Source organism: Aethalodelphis obliquidens, unplaced genomic scaffold (assembly GCF_003676395.1).
Source record: "Aethalodelphis obliquidens isolate GAN/ISIS:26980383/991018 unplaced genomic scaffold, ASM367639v1 scaffold19, whole genome shotgun sequence".
In the NCBI taxonomy this organism is placed as follows: Eukaryota; Metazoa; Chordata; class Mammalia; order Artiodactyla; family Delphinidae; genus Aethalodelphis; species Aethalodelphis obliquidens.
In genome coordinates, this window is record NW_020837963.1 from 14,032,688 (window position 1) to 14,048,802 (window position 16,115).

General features: G+C 49.4%; 1 long non-coding RNA gene across 1 annotated transcript; it reads right to left on the bottom strand.

Moving 5' to 3' along the window:
* Positions 1-10,275: 10,275 nt before the first annotated feature.
* LOC113626790 (uncharacterized) lies at positions 10,276-15,611 on the bottom strand. Its single transcript, XR_003435272.1, has 2 exons — positions 14,657-15,611; positions 10,276-11,938 (listed from the first exon to the last, which is right to left on the bottom strand). It is a non-coding gene; the product is annotated as an uncharacterized LOC113626790 (long non-coding RNA).
* Positions 15,612-16,115: the final 504 nt, after the last annotated feature.

Consider the following 16,115-nt stretch of genomic DNA (forward strand, 5'->3'; position numbering starts at 1 on the left):
GCCTCGGACACCGGGCCTCCTCTCAGGGAGGCACCTGCTTTGAGGAACAGTCAACAAGGGCCCCTCTGGGGATGGGTCAGGGCACAGGAGCCACAGGACTTAAGAGTCCCAGCTGCCCTCTGAGTCCTACCCACACAGCGAGAGAAAACGCCAGGATTGCAGAAGCTGCCCCGGAAGCCACCACCCTGGACTGGAGCCTCACGGAACTGGGTGTCAGATCATGAACGAAGGCCCTCACATCCCTCCCAGTCCAGTCTGTTCTCTTCTTTAAATTATTTGTAACTGTGGTCAAACATCCCGAAACCTAAAATTTACCATCTTAACCATTTTAAGTGTGCAGCGCAGAACTGTTAAGGGCATGCCTATTGTTCCCGCTCTAGATTTCAAGTGTGATTTTTCATATACAGAACCCGAGGCACAAATACAGTGAACCTCAAAGAAAAGGCAGGGACCTGGAGAATGATTTTGCTGAGAAAAATACAGAAGGAATTCCAAGGTGGGTCTGAGAGGTTTCTCAGGCTATCATGCACCCACAAAGTTTCCAGACCCCCTGCCCCGAGGGGCTGGGTGCAGGTATCCTGTCCATCTCGATCATATCTGCCCCCAGGCCTTCCCCAGACATTGGCCGGACAGAATCTGCAGCCCATCCAGAAGCGGTAGAGAGCACCCCCAAAGGGATCCCTGCCCACGTTCAGAAACAGGACCGAAGGTTATTCAAAATCCTCTCAAACATCGCTTTGAAAATAATCTGTACAGCGTGTAAATGGAATGTCAATGGGAAGGGGTGAGTAATTGTGACCCAAAACATTTTAAGCAATAAAATACATTCAGGTATTTGGCCTTTGATAAGCTACAAAGCTGAGCAAAACAGAACTTGAACCCCTAATAATAATAATGGCTAGTATTTAAACAGCGCCTATGAGCCTGGCACGATGCCAACTACTTTTCTCATTCAGGCTTTTGCGATGGAGGTGCTGTTTGTTGTGCCCATTTTACAGAGGAGGAAACTGAAGCCCCCCAGGGCTAGCTGACTTGCTCAAGGTCACAGAGGAAGGAAATGGTGGAGCCTGGATGTGGACCCTGCAGACTAGCTCCAGGTCGTGGCCTAATGACCACGCCTTTGCCTGACATGCTGGGGCGCGGGGCGGGGGGTGGGGGGGTGGGGGGGTGGGTGCAGTGACAGACTGTGGGAGTTCCCAGCCCCAGGGAACCCAGGAGTGGGTGGAAGGGTGAGTTCCCCATCTTTGAACAATGTCAGAGTCACCAGTCCTGATGAGCTAGAATTGCCCTAAATCTTTCCATTTTAATTGGTGAATTTTCACATAAAAACTTTAACGGGGGCATTCACACACATGCTCGTGAGCCACACCCACTCCTTCCACCACATGCCCTCAGTTTTGGTCTTAGCGCAAAAAGAAAAAACAAATGTCACCAAAGTACCTGAGAACGTCCAGAATGTTTGAACACTTCAGCAGGAACACCTTCCTCGGCCTGTCCCTTCTTCCCCTTCATCCTTGGCTTTGCTGCCGGCTCTTTAAGAGATTTGAACCCGAGATCACCTGGCCAGGAAGTTGCATTATCCCTTGATCTGAAAGAGCCGAAAGAAAAAGTAGAACAAGAAATATCGCATGGTTTTCTATTTGCCCGTACTTGGTTTTTTTGAATGTATTTTCGCTCTTATATCTCAAGCTAGTGGTAGGTGGGGAAAAAAAGGTTTGAGAATCATATTCCCGTGCACCAGGCAGCTGAGCACACCGTGAGTTTAATTAACCTCTCCTTCCGTTGGCTCCACATCTGACCTTCCCTCTCAACCTGTACCCACTTCATTGTCCTGGGGAGAGGGTGTGGGGAGGGACCCAGCAGCTACGCTAATTGGTGAGAACCTACGTCTATTTATTATCACCCAGCTGCACTCACAGAACAAAAAAATACAGCCTTCGGTGCCCAGCGTTGATGATCTGTAGCGGAGGCATTTATGAACACACTCTTTCCATTTTCCCTTTGTTATTTGTTCATTATCTTTTGTAATGGAGGCCTGCTTTCACGTGTAGGTACAAGTAGGTGATGTTTGAATGCACTCTGAGATGTAAGTATTTCAACAGACACCGGGTACTAAAAAAAAAATAATCCTGAACGATAAGAGCCCTGCCTGCTGTCTTCTGTGGGCTGTGTCTGCAACTGATCCTTTCAATATTTGTCGTTTCGTTCTTCCACGTATCTCAGTGCTCCTACTGCCAAATGCAGCTGCATTCGGTGGCTTTTAGAATTTTTGCAGTCCCTTTTCCCAATCAGTGGTGCATGCGTCTATTAACTCTCTCCCATGCTTCCTCAGCCATCCTTCAAATGAAACGAGCACCCTCTCTCCTGCTCCAGGTCCCCTCCGAGTCTCTCGCCAGGAAGGGCCTCCAGTGAGGTATCTCATCCCAGCAATTATCAGCTAAAACGAACTATTTCTGGCTTTATCAGCAGAGAGAATAGGATAAGAATCCTACTTCGGGAGGGGAGATTTCTTTTGGAATTTTCTCTCCCCGTCCTGTTGGACCAACTTAAACATCATTTCTGTTTCTTTAAACCAGGGTTTCTCAGTCATGGCACTACTGAAACTTGGGGCTAGATAATTCCTTGTGGTCGGGAGCTGTGAACTGTGGGTTATTTAGCAGCATCCCTGACTGCAGCCCCCTAGATGCCAGTAGACCACCCTCCAGTTACCTCCACAGTGGTGACCACCAGACATTGCCAAACGTCCTCTGGGGGCGAAATTGCCCCCTCCCCAATTGAGAATCACTGATCTAGTGGTTAGAAGCTGAAGACACCGTGAAACATCCTACAACACACAGGACAGCCCTCCAACAAAGAATTATCTGGCTCCAGATGTTAACAGCACTGAGGCTGAGAAACCCTCAAACTGCCCTGATTGTCTGATCCAGCATTAGTCAAGTCTGCCATGTTTTGCCACTTAACCAATTCCTATCTGATACATCACTCGTTAAGATTGTTCTCCCTGGTACAATCAAAGGATTGAAAGAGCTCTGTAAACAGTACAAGCTTGGAAGAGGGAAAGTGTGCTTATCCTAGAGTCGGGGCTATCCAAGACTTTGTAGATGGGGCTAACCCCTTGGAAGGGAAAGGACAGCAGGAATCGAGGCTCGAGAGGATTGGCCGGCAGGGCTGGGGGAGTGATGGTCATTGTAAGCTCAGCAGTGACACAAGAGACTGTGGTTTGTGGAGAGCCTCCCACTGGGGACTCCAAAGCCTCAATGCTGAGAAAGGCGGCCGTCAGTCTGCTGTGCTCAGGGCTGTGTGTTCAGCTGTGGTGCAGGGAGGGTCAGAGGCGCCTGCGTGCTCTGGAGCCAGATCAAGTCCTAGAAGCTCCCACGAGATCTGACAACAGGACAGAAGACTTGTGCCCATCTGGGAGGTTCTGGGCCACATGGATGCCAACTCATTGTCTTACTCTCTGGGCAAAGTGTGGCGTCACTCCTTTTGAATGGCGCTGACTGGGGGATTTCTTGAAGGTGTTCTGAAACCAGCTTTCTCCACTGAGAATTCTTTTTTTTTTTTTGCGGTACGCAGGCCTCTCACTGCTGTGGCCTCTCCCGTTGTGGAGCACAGGCTCCAGATGCACAGGCTCAGTGGCCATGGCTCACGGGCCCAGCCGCTCCGCGGCATGTGGGATCTTCCCGGACCGGGGCACGAACCCGTGTCCCCTGCCTCGGCAGGCGGACTCTCAACCACTGCGCCACCAGGGAAGCCCTCCACTGACAATTCTTACCTTGAACCTGGTTCCCTTGCAAAGCAGAAGGAAATTTGATAAGTGGCTCCCATCAAGACTCCTCCTACTAATCCAATGCCAGGAACAGTCTCGCCAGAGACAGTCCAAAAGGACTCAGTGTGCTTTGGTTATAAAATCTCTTTTCCATTCTCCATGACTGCTGTGTCCAAGGTCATCTCCCTATCAACCTGTGGGGCCTGCCTGGTGGGTGGCTAGACTTTAAAGGACTTTCTCTTCTTTCCAGAGGAAGAAATTTGTACAGCTCTAGGGTCTCACCACCCCTAGCTCAGGAAAGTCCCAGGTGTGACCTCCCTTGCCCCCAAGGTGGCGGACATGTGGAGAAGCACACTTCCCATCTGCACATTTCAGAACCCCAATGGGCAACTCGTGGGTGAAACAGTCCACGGCCCTTGGAAGTTGATGTTACGGGAAGATTTCTATATTATAGGAATTCCTCTTCAAAATATCATTCAGTCTCTCTGCCCTGATTTCCCAGCATAGGAGGCAGAATAACGGCCCCCAAAGATACCCACATCCTAATCCCCAGGACCTGGGAATGCCACCTTACATGGCAAGAGGGATTTTGCAGATGTGATGAACAATCTTGAGATGGAGAGATTATCCTGCATTACGTGGGTAAGCCAACGTCATCACAAGGATTCTTATAACAGGAACGTAGGGAGAGCTAGAGACAAAAGGAAAAGGCCATGTGATGATGGAGCAGACACTGACAGATGCTCTTTGAAGGTGGAGGAAGAGGCAACAAGCCAAGGAACCCAGGCGGCCAGTAGAAGCTAAAAAAGGCAAGGAAATGGATTCTCCCTGGAAGCCTCCTGCAAGCCCACCTGATGCCCCTTTAGCACTCCTCTCTGCGTCCTCCCCTTGGAGGCTCTCTTGCTACTCACTTTCACCTGATTCACCCATATTCAAATGTTGGAGAGAAGGGGCAACGTGAGGCCTCCACTCTCCTCCCTGTTATCCTGCTCCCGGCTCATCCGGAACTATTTTTCAGAGCTTTATTCCTTCCCCACCTTGGGGTAAAGAAGGAGTCTCCCTTACCTAGAACTTACAGTACAAAACCAGGTTTTTTACAGGGGAGTTTTACTGCTCCAGACTTGCAGGCGGGGGGCGCACATCGAAGAACTGCTTGTTCCCTGCCCTGAGTCTACTGCCATATTACTCCAATTAATGGTTCGTCCGTGTTCCCTTTTCCGGCCAGCCATTTCCAGGGGATTTTGCGAAGATTCATGAGTTAGCATTTGGAAGGAACTCTTTGAACTCCTACATAAACAAAAAATCTCACAGCTGGAAATCTTGATGCCTTTTAATGAGTCCTTATAAAATCCCAAAGCACTTAAAAATTCATGTTGCTCCCTAGAAATGGCTTTTAGTTCTATACATACGTGTAGTTCCATACATACCAGGTACATTCAGAGCCGCTGTTACAGAACACTTACGAGGTACCAGGCAGTGAAGTAAGCTCACTGTGCACACGATGTCGTTGATTTAGGGAGATCAAGATCACCTGTGACCTGGGCTGTCTGAGTTCCTGGGAGGAAAACAAAGTCCCACAGGTATGTTTGCATCCACCCTAATGTCACCAGCTCCTGTGCACAGAGCCTGGTACAGGGTAGGAACTCGGTGAGGCAAATGGATGGCATTTCTTTTAATTATAGCAAAGTGACATGAGCCATTACCGGAGAGACCAAGCTTAGGTCAGAGAAGCAGAAATTGATGATATTGATAATACAGGGTTCTCTGCTCTTCTGGTAATTTACAGATTAAAAAAATGCACCGTGGCTGGAATCAATTCCTGAAATCAAGACCTTCTTCACTGATCCCTGCTCCTCAAGCCTGCTGCTTTCCCAAATAAGCACAAGGCCAGGGCCTTAAGACACTAAGGACACGGCCTTCTGTTTGGGAGCTGTTTTCTGGGTATTGTCTCTCTCGCGCCAAGTACCACCGGGAATGCTGCAAAGTACTTCTCAGAAGTACCTTTATGTCTTGGCTCATTTTCCAAGAAAAGGACAAGAGGGACAAGGGGGACTTTCGACTGTGGGAAACCAGAGTAAATAAGGATGGAATAACACAACTTGTGTTATTCTTCAGTGAAAGTTTAGAGGAGTCTTGCATGTAAATGGCCACCAGGGGGCACTGTTATTCTCTAAAAATGCTGCTGGAGGGAGGGGATAGTGTGTGTGTGTGTGTGTGTGTGTGTGTGTGTGTGACATATATGCACACACGTGTGTTGGAGTGAGAGACAACTTCCCTCTCATCCACTCTCCTCCACTCAGCCAGGTAGCCAACCCCTCCCTTGACTTCCACCATCTACCCACACCCTCTCCTCCATCATCCCTCTTTCCCATTCTTGGTCAGAAAGGAGCAGAGAGGAGCAAGAAAACCCAGCAAGATCATGAAACCAATATCGAATCAAAAGATATTCCCCAGGACGCCTCGGGAAGAACACCGAGGTGCCGTGCCTCTCGCCTTTGTTACCCCATCCCCTTTCCGTGCCCCGCCCCCATGCCTCCCCAGCTCCTGATGGCGATGCTTCCTTGCTTTGCAAGAAGATGGTCCCATCATCCTGGGAAGATGCTTGTAGGCATCTTCCTTTGAAAAGAGAACTCTGAACAGAGTGAAGACCTCAGGAGAATCATTCTTAATGATGGCTCTTCGGATACATTTCATGTCAGACCATCTGGATCTAGAGGATACGCTGCAGGGAATCTTCCTTTTCCCCTAAAATTACACGAGCATGGGAACAGCCATCTCCTCCGTCTTTGTTTCAAGTAGTTCTCCTCGGAGGCTTTAAAACTCCAGCCTTGCCAGAGAACGTGGGCAGTACAGTCAGGACGGCGAGCCCTAGAGGAGCTGCAAAAATCATTGATCTTTCTCCACCCTGCTTAACAGGCATTAAAAGCCGTGCACTGAAGGACTGCCTCCAGCTGATTTCAAATGCATTGACATAATGGACTTGTCTTCATAGAACAAACCTCTGGGGACTCAGGCTAGGCAGACCATTTATAATACCGTCAGGATGCAGGACAGACCGCGGATGCTTTGGAGAGAGCCTGTATGTTGCTGCGTGTTTTGAGTTCGAATCCAGACGGCACCGTCTAACTGCTGGGTGACCCTGGGCACATTACTGAACCGCCTGAGGTTCCATCTCTGTGAATCGAGGTTAGTAATCCTGGTGCACTAGCTTATGGTGAGCCATGGAGAAAACAGAGGTGCATTCCCAAGGCCAGAAGGTCAAAGACAGTATTACTAATTCTTACTGAGCACTGGGCCTATGTGCCACGTTCAACACACATGAATTATCTTAATCCTCATAACAACCCTACCTGCAGGAGTTGGAAGTGAAGGGCTTTGTGGGCTACTGAACTGTCTGAGGACCGTGGTGCTGGCAGGCGTGAGAAAGATGCTGGTCTAAGGGTACCATTCCTCCCTGTGAAAAATGAACCGGGATCTTTCCACTCGTGGGCAGGTTGGGGGGGTAGGTTCAATGTGGGCTCGCATGCTCTGTGCTCCTGGGCCCTGGGTACTGTCAGTGATGCTCCAACAGTAAAAAGGCACCTCATGAATGGGTGACAGTCTCCTCAACGTGACACTGAATGCCATGACATCTTCCAGGCTGAAACAACAGTCCATAAGGAAACGGCATTGTGGGAATTATTAAAAACAGCAGGTTGTGTCTCCAGAAGACATTTATTTTATTCCTAAGGGATGTAAATCGCGTTTGTAAAGTACACGAGCTTCTTCCTCCTTGGGTGTGGTAGGGAAAAGTGGTCACTTTTGTAGCAGCTGTGTCTCTAGATCTGGAAGCTCACATCCTTAAGTACTAAGAAACCAAACATTACTAGCGACAGAAGCTCTCTAAAGCGGAGGGCATATCTGGTTCACAAAGTGCGCTAATATCTTTAGCCCTGGATGGTCTTATTGAGCCCCCTCAAGGCCACCTGAACTTTTACTATCCTGACAGAAAACTGAGACTAGAAAGAGGATGGGAGGTTTTCCTTTGTTTTAGCAATGTGTGTGTGTGTGTGTACACGTGCGTGCGTGAAGGAAATAAAAGATAAATGTGAAGAAGGAATGTGGGGAGAGTTGAATAAGGCGCAGGAGGGAGGGGGAGAAAGGACCACAGTAAAACGGGGATAGAAGATGGTGCAGTCGGAGGGCGGAGGATGGCGAATCCTCGCGGTAGACGGGGCCGTAGTGGGAGAAGCATTAAGAAGCTCCGAAAATAGAAATGCTAAGAAGAATACTCGGTCGTTTAGACAGGCTGGTCAGAAAATGCCAAGTGTGGGCTCTCGGGGCTGGAGGCCAGGACGGGCCGCCAAGCAGGGCCGTCGGGGAGCGGCCGCCTCCTCGCATCCAAGGGAAAGCTCGCCCGCCCGCGAATGCTCTCGAACGCCTCCTCCCGCTGCGCGCTGCCAAGTCGGCCTGCAGCCTCGTGTCGGCGCGTAAACAGCGAGCCCCGCTCTGCCCGCAGGCCCCTCCGCGGCCGTCCCCGCCCAGGGCGGGTCCAAGGACCCCGAGGGCGTCCCACCGCCTTCTGGCGGCACGCGCCCGGGGGTCCACAGCTCCGCCGCGGCTGCGAAGGGAAGGCCCGGGCAAGGCTGCTCCCCCCTTCCTTCCCCACGGCCCTTCCCAGCGGGGGCCCTTCCCAGCGGGGGCCCTCCGCACAATGGAACCGGGCCAGGCCCCGTTGCTGAGGGAACCGGCAGCCGGCCCAGCCCCCTTCCCCGCCGACGGAGCCGAGGACGAGAGCAAAGGATTAAAGCGCCCTAATCGGCCGGCTTCAGAGGAGGCCGCGGGCCCGGCCCGCGTGAGGTGGCGGCTCCCCATTGGCGCGGAGGCAGCAGGAGGCCGCACGCAGCCTCGTCCCGCGCTCCCTTCCGCCCCACCTCCGCGGCCCCTCCTGGACCACGAACCCCCCGGAGGCGAGACCGCCGGGTCTGCCCCTCGCGCGGGATGGGTCGGGGGGCTGCCCGGCTTCACCCCTCTGACCTCTCGGGCGCCTGGAATGAAGGAGGAACTGGCTGCCTCAGTGAGAGACGCGCTTTTGTTTGGTCCTGACTCGCTGTAAACGTGCCTGCATGTGAGTCAGGGCACCTACCTGCAGCTGAGGCGCGGCGAATGCACACAAGCGGTGGGCCTCCGTCCGGGCAACCGCCCCTTCCCCTCTGCGCCCCTGCTCCCCAGATGCGAGCGCAGTTCTGCGGGGAGGAATGGCGGACGGGCCTGCGAGGCCTTCCTCAGAGCCTTTGCTGGGGGGCTGCTCGCCCCTCAGCTGCTCATGGGGGGACGTGAGTCACGTTTTCAAAATATACATGCCCGCCCCCGCTCTCCACCCCCCCGCAAATTCAGCTTCAGTGAGTCTGGGGTGGGACTCAGGGAAGGTTTTTGGGGGGTTTTTTTGCCCTGTGAGGCATGCGGGATCTTAGTTCCCCGACCAGGACCAGGGATGGGACCCGTGTCCCCTGCAGTTGGAAGCGCGGAGTCTTAACCACTGGACAGCCAGGGAAGTCCCAGGGAAGGTATGTTTTAAGTGCCCAGGTGATTTTAATGATTGTCTGGGCTGAGAACCACTGGGGCTGTTTGACATGAGCCAGCGGAAACTCAGCAGGGCCGCCTGGCTTGTCCGAGCGGACACTGCCAGCAGGAGACCTTGGACAACACAGTTCCTTTGACTTGAGCACAGCGTTCTTTCTGTCATATTCCTTTTTCTGCTTTAAAAAAAAATGTTTCTTGAAAGTAACACAGATACTATTTAGGAAATGTATATAGAAAGGGATAAAGAAGAACATTAGATCACCCGTAAACCCTCATTATCCAGAGTTACACACTGTTAAACATTTGGGGTTATCTTTTCATCTATTTTCACATATTTAATTTACAAAAAGGTTAGACAGAGTATACAGTTTTATGCCTTCTTTTTTATTCCTTCGTAACCTGAAAGGTGGCATGGGCTTCTTAGACACGGCTGGACAAAGTGTGAGTGGGCAATTATTTTAGCAGGGTGCTTGGCAACGTGTATCAAGAATATTTTTTAATGTTCACCTTTCAGCCCACTATTCCATTTCTAGGAATCGCTCTTCAAAGAATGATCAGATGCATGCAAAATTTTTTTTACAGAGACTCTCATGTTAGTGTTACTTAAAATCACCAAAACTGGTGACTTCCCTGATGGCGCAGTGGTTAAGAGTCCACCTGCCAATGCAGGGGACACAGGTTCGAGCCCTGGTCCAGGAAGATCCCACATGCCACGGAGCAACTAAGCCTGTGCCACAACTACTGAGCCTGCACTCTAGAGACCATGAGCCACAACTACTGAGCCCATGTGCCACAACTACTGAAGCGCATGCACCTAGAGCCCGTGCTTCGCAACAGAAGCCACCACAATGAGAAGCCCATGCACTGCAACAAAGAGTAGCCTCCACTCGCCGCAGCTAGAGAAAGCCCGCATGCAGCAACGAAGACCCAACGCTGCCAAAAATTAATTAATTAATTTTTTTAATGTTTTTTAAAAAAATCGCCAAGATTATCAACCTCATCAAGGTACAGTATTACAGCGATAGTTTAATAAATTGTGGTTACTCATGAGATGGAATACTTGATGGTCATTAAAAATCACGTTTTCAAACAATGTGTACTGGCCGTGATAATCTTTCTTTCCCACGGTCCCTCTACACCCTGGGATGTTGGTCTTTGAGTGAGTCTCACAGGAAGATCCCACCTCTGGTTCTACTGGTAACCCCTTTGGATGCCACAGGGCCATCGATCTCCCCTTTCCTGATCGCTCATAGCATTTATTCTCAGTACCCAACGTTTTGGCAGTTCTTTCTTTTTATTATTATTTATTATGCACTACTTCTACTTGCCATCTGGTGTACGTGTATGAATGTGTATCATGTATGAATGTGTGGTTGTGTATATATATGTAAGAGAGAGAGAGAGCTCAGGATTATAAATTGTTTGAGGGCAGAGGCCATGATTTCCACATCTTCATTCTTTGCCAGCTCTTCGGTTTCAGCAAAGCTAAAACTCAATTTGTCATCCTCAATTCTGATCCATTTCTACTAACAACTTTCTGAGTGCATAAGACATACTTCTCTCCTTCTGCATTACCAATTCTTTAGTGGTATCACCTAAACCATTCTCCTTTGGGACGCTCAGATGCAAATTTTTGGAACCGTTGGTCATTGGATCGTAACACTGGTTTTCCTTTCAAGTCTTGGCATGTGTCTTTCCATTCCCACTGCTGCCACCCTAGGCAGCATCCCCATCACTTCCCTCCTGAACAATTCTATCCCTCTGCTGACCCATCTGCTTATGGCCCCTTGTGCCTTCAAACCACCCAATGTCAATCACTTATGTAAGTTCTTTTTATCCTGTCACTTCTACTCAAAAGCCTTCAATGACCACTTTTAAAGGGCCATTATTAAATGAAGTGCTAACTTTTTATCTTGGCATGTGGGTTCCTCCTTTACTCAGTCCCAACCCATCCATCTTCCTGTTTTATATCACACAACTTCCTAATTAATATACCTGACTCCAATTGGTATATGCACCAACCCCAGGACACAGTCTGTGTTCTCATGCCTTCTCCACTTACTAGCTGTGTAATCTTGGATAATTTGCCTATCTCTTTCATCTCTGCCCCTCATCCACAGAGTGGGGGTAATACTAATAATATCTGCTTTATAGGATTGTTTTGAGAGCAAAGCTGACGCATGAATGCCACGACTGTCATTGATCTGCTCACAGCATTGCACCTGGACACAACTCTGCGAGGCAGCGCCTATCGACTCCAAGTACTGTCAGCTGAGGTGGACCAATCGGGCTGAAGGGTCTACTGCCAAGATGGCTCACCACATACCTAGCAAGTGGGTACCATTGGCAGAAACTCAGCTGGGACGATGGTCCTGGAGCCTGAATTGGCCTCCATTTGGACTTTCCATGTGGCTTCTTGGACTTCCTCACAGCATGTCTGCTGGGTTCTAAGAGAAAAGAAGCAGAAATTGCCAGTCTTCTTAAAGGCCAGGCCTGGAACTAACTAGCACAGCATAACTTCCACGATCTTCTTCTTGTCAAAGCAGTGATAGGCCAGCCCGGATTCAAGGAAGTGAAGAAATAGACTCCACCTCTCCAAGAGGGAGTGGCCTGTGCACAGAAGGAAAAAATGGTTGGGAACCACCTTTTGAGACAAGTTACCACTGAAGGGTCTTTGCGACCCCTTATCTTGTCCAGTAGAGGAGATGCTCAACAAATATTTCACATTTCCTGAACTCTTAAGACCTGGAACGTTCATCTAGCAAAGCATCGCTTGGATTGCCGTCTTGAATTGTGAGTAGACTTTCCCCCTGTACTCTGATTAGTTATGATATTCCAACTAAACGGTAAGCTCTTTGAGGGCAAGGCTCCTAGCTACAAGATACATTTTTGTATTCCCCCCGCCCCGAGAGATTTACACATAGTAAACCGCATAAACGTGCAGCACTTGATTTCCTTTCCTCTGACAGCCCTGCCACCGGGAAGGGAACATAAGAGCTGCTTTCACTGAATTTTTGTACCACGCGAGGCTCGCTGGGCTCCAAGGAAAACTCGGAAACAGTCCCTTTGTTTCCCAGAGTGGGGCTCAGAGCCATCCAGGGTGGGGGGGAAGCACAGTGAAGAGGCTGTGGCCTGGAGGGCGTGTGGAGGAAATTCCATTCTAGACCCTTACTTCCGAAACTGCTCTGGGATTAGCCCGGCTTTGTGCCGGCCCCAGTCCGGAGGGGAGAGAGGCCAGGCCCTAGGTCATAAAAGCACCAGGAAAATACAAATACAGGCCCCGTTACAGCCCTGAACAGGAGGTTAAAGGATTTGCTGTGTTGTTTGTTTATCCCGCAGACTGAAGCCAATTATACCAATTACTTTTTTTAAAAAAAAGCTTACTAGTGATTGTATTCTAAGTTCATTTCTTCTCAAAAATGGGACTCTACACCACATTTTTTTCTTTGGCTCCAAGGACTCAAGCCCAGTCTCTGAGGCAGGGAGGGCGGCCCTGGGGTCAGAGGTCAGGGGCCCCCTGATTGTTCCCAAATGCGCTTCCATGTAGCCATAGATTTGAACTTTGCGTTGTTGCTGGGGCCCCCGGTAGGGGGCTGCAGGGGAGGGGAGAGCCTGGGGGAGGCCATCTCTGCAGTTCAAAGGCAGCCGCTCAGGCAACACTTTGCTTGGTTTATGGTTTCAATCCTTGAGTCAGTCTTGAACTCCATCCCTGAGGGGCTCCCGTGGGTGAGAGGTAAGGGGTGGGGTCGGGACGGACACTCCTTTAACCCAAAGCTGCCAGCCTTGTGGACCGACCATGGCTTCAGAGCCGGAAAACCCTCAGAGGCTGAAAAATCCCCGGATTGCTTGCAGGAACCCAGGAGCGTTTGCCCACAATGCCGGTAAAGGATGCCCCTTGCCCAGAACCAACCGAGAGCTCCTCCCCGCCCAGCCCAGGCAGGACTTTATAAAGTGCAGCTGAATGAAGGGCACTGGGGTTCAGAGATGAACCCCAAGCTCTGGCCTTACCCAAGGGTAGGGTTTGCTCGATAGTGCAAGTTGAAGAGGAGGTGAAAGGTCCCAGACCAGTCCGCCAAGACAAGCATCTCCACGGATACCTGAAAATCTACCATAAATATGATGTACTTGTATATTTATTGACTTCAAGGGTGTGTTAACATATATGGTTAAGGCAAGAAAGCAAGCTACAGAGTAATATATAGTGTATGGCCCCATCTATCTACGCACACACACAGGGAAAATGTGGGAGAATACACATCAAAATGTTGGCAGTAGTATCTTTTACTGGTAGAATTTCAAATGATTTTTTTCCTTTTATTTTTCTGCATTTTATAATTTACTTACACTATTCATGTTCCTTAATTTTTTTTCAAAGCGGAAAATCTATCGTTTGTGAATCATTTCTTTAGTTCAGTGTTTTTCAAAATGTGATCTAAAAACACCAACATCAGACTCAGAAAGCCTGCTGAAAAGGAAGATCCCTGCGTGTAATTCAGCCCTATCGGGTCAGAATGGGGCCGGGGGAGGAGTGTAGCCTGAAAACCAGCATTCTAAACACCCTCTCCAGGCAATTCTAAGGGAATGGAATCCACCTGTGTGGATGTCGGCTCTCTAAAGGTTCTGGCTCCACTGTGAGCCATCTCAGGTGGGACCACTCAACCCCTCGGCCCTGGCGGACCCTTCTCCCCTCCCTCCCTCCTTTCTCTAGGTCCTCAGGAACCAGAAACAGCCCATCAACCCTGACCGAGTAGCCCTGGCCCTGCCCCTTCCCTTGACAAACAGTCCACAGGCAGAGCTTCCCAGCACCATTATCCCCCTCTTCCCCTTGCTCTAGTCTTCTCTTTTGTTTCACTACACTCTTCTTTGGCTAGAAGAACTGACAGCACAGGGTGATTTGCATAATTATATATGTCAAGTTAGACTAAAGCTGGAAACCAAATTAAGTTATGCCAGTGGGCAGCAGGCATAGCAGAAGAATCACAGGGTAAGTCTGACCCTGCTCCTTGACACACATGTGATCTTAGTTTGCTTATTTAACCTCTCCAAGCCTCAGTTTCCTCAGCTGTAAAATGGGGATAGTCATACCTACCTCTTAGAGTTGTTGCAAGATTTAAAATTAAGATCACACATATATGCAAAGCATCTGGTGCATGGTCGGTACCCAGGGAAAGCAGTTATTACCAATATGAACCAAGGAACTCATGAAGTCTGAGACAGCCGTTCTCACACTCCCCAGGGAGGTTAGTAATAATGCATGTTATTAAGTCTTCCCCCGAGATATTCCAAATTAGTCCCTCCAAGGAGAGGCCCCAGGAAACTGATACTTACAAGTATCCCAGGTGTTCTGATCACACTTTGCAGGTGGTCCCTGATCACACTTTCAGGAACACTAGTCTAAGATTTTCACCAGCAAAACAGAAATAACTACAACTACCAAATTCCCCAGCTTGTTCACACTTAAATAGTCAGTCATCCACACTGCCCATCACAGGTTGGCTGAGGTTTGGCTAATGTAAGCTGGCATGGTTCCAAGCTGGGATCTGGGTCCAGGTCTGCTCCACATGTCTCTCATCTTTCTTAGACCAGCAGGTACTCAAGGTATGTTCTCCTCAGGCCACACTTTGCTAACATTCCATTGGCCAGGCCAGCACATGGCCACACCCACACCCCCTCCCCGTGGGGGGGAGGGACAGATATATTCTGCCTCAGAGACATGAGTGAAAAGTAAACACTTGTTTCTCAAAAGCAAATCCAGCCTGCAGCCTCTTTTTGTACTGTCTGCAAGCTAAGAATGGCTTTTACATTTTTTAGGAGTTGTAAAGAAAAACAAAGTGAATAGGAACAGAAAACTATATGTGGTCCACAAAGCTTAAAATATTTACTACCTGTCCCTTTAAGGAAAAAGTTTGTTGATCTCTGCTATAAGCCATCAAAATGTCAAGGGTTTTTGTTGTTGTTGTTGTTGTTTTTATATAGCATAACTGCACAAACAGAGGGGCAGTTGTTTTGTTTTGTGTTTGTTTTTAAGTTAAGAGGGATTTAAAGCTGTTTCTAAGCCACGGAGTAGGAACCAAGACGGAGGAGTAGGGGAACCACTGAAAAAACAAGAGAGGGAAGTTATTTAAGGGAGAATGGTCTTGGAGGAGAGGGGGCCAGCCTTTTCTCTAAAGATCTGGTCCAGTGGAGAAGAGGGTGGGGTGAGAGGGGTGGGATCAGGTGTGATGTTCTCAAGGAGAAAGAAAGGACTAGGGCTTCCCTGGTGGTGCAGTGGTTGGGAGTCCGCCTGCCGATGCAGGGGACACGGGTTCGTGCCCCGGTCTGAGAAGATCCCACATGCCGCGGAGCGGCTGGGCCCGTGAGCCATGGCCACTGAGCCTGCGCGTCCAGAGCCTGTGCTCCGCAACGGGAGCGGTCACAGCAGTGAGACTGCCAAAAAAAAAAAAAGGACTAGATAGGATTGTCCAGGGGCAGGAATACCCAGCTTCTGGGTGTCAGGAAAAATTGCTAGACTTAGGAATGGGCAAAAGAGAATGCTGGTTCCTTGCAGTAGAGTGCTGGGGGGTTTCTAGCAGACTTTCCAGGGATTATCTGACTCCATTTAGTGTGCACCTTGGTTTTTGATGGACTAAGCTACTTAACAACTCTATAGGGATAGAAGTTAAGTTGCAGAAAACTGACAACACAATTTTTTTTTTCTGTTCACGGCAATGCAAACGAATTATGTCCTGAGGAGAATACAAACCTCTGTAAGTCAAATTCTCATTTGAGCCAGTTTGAACATCTTACT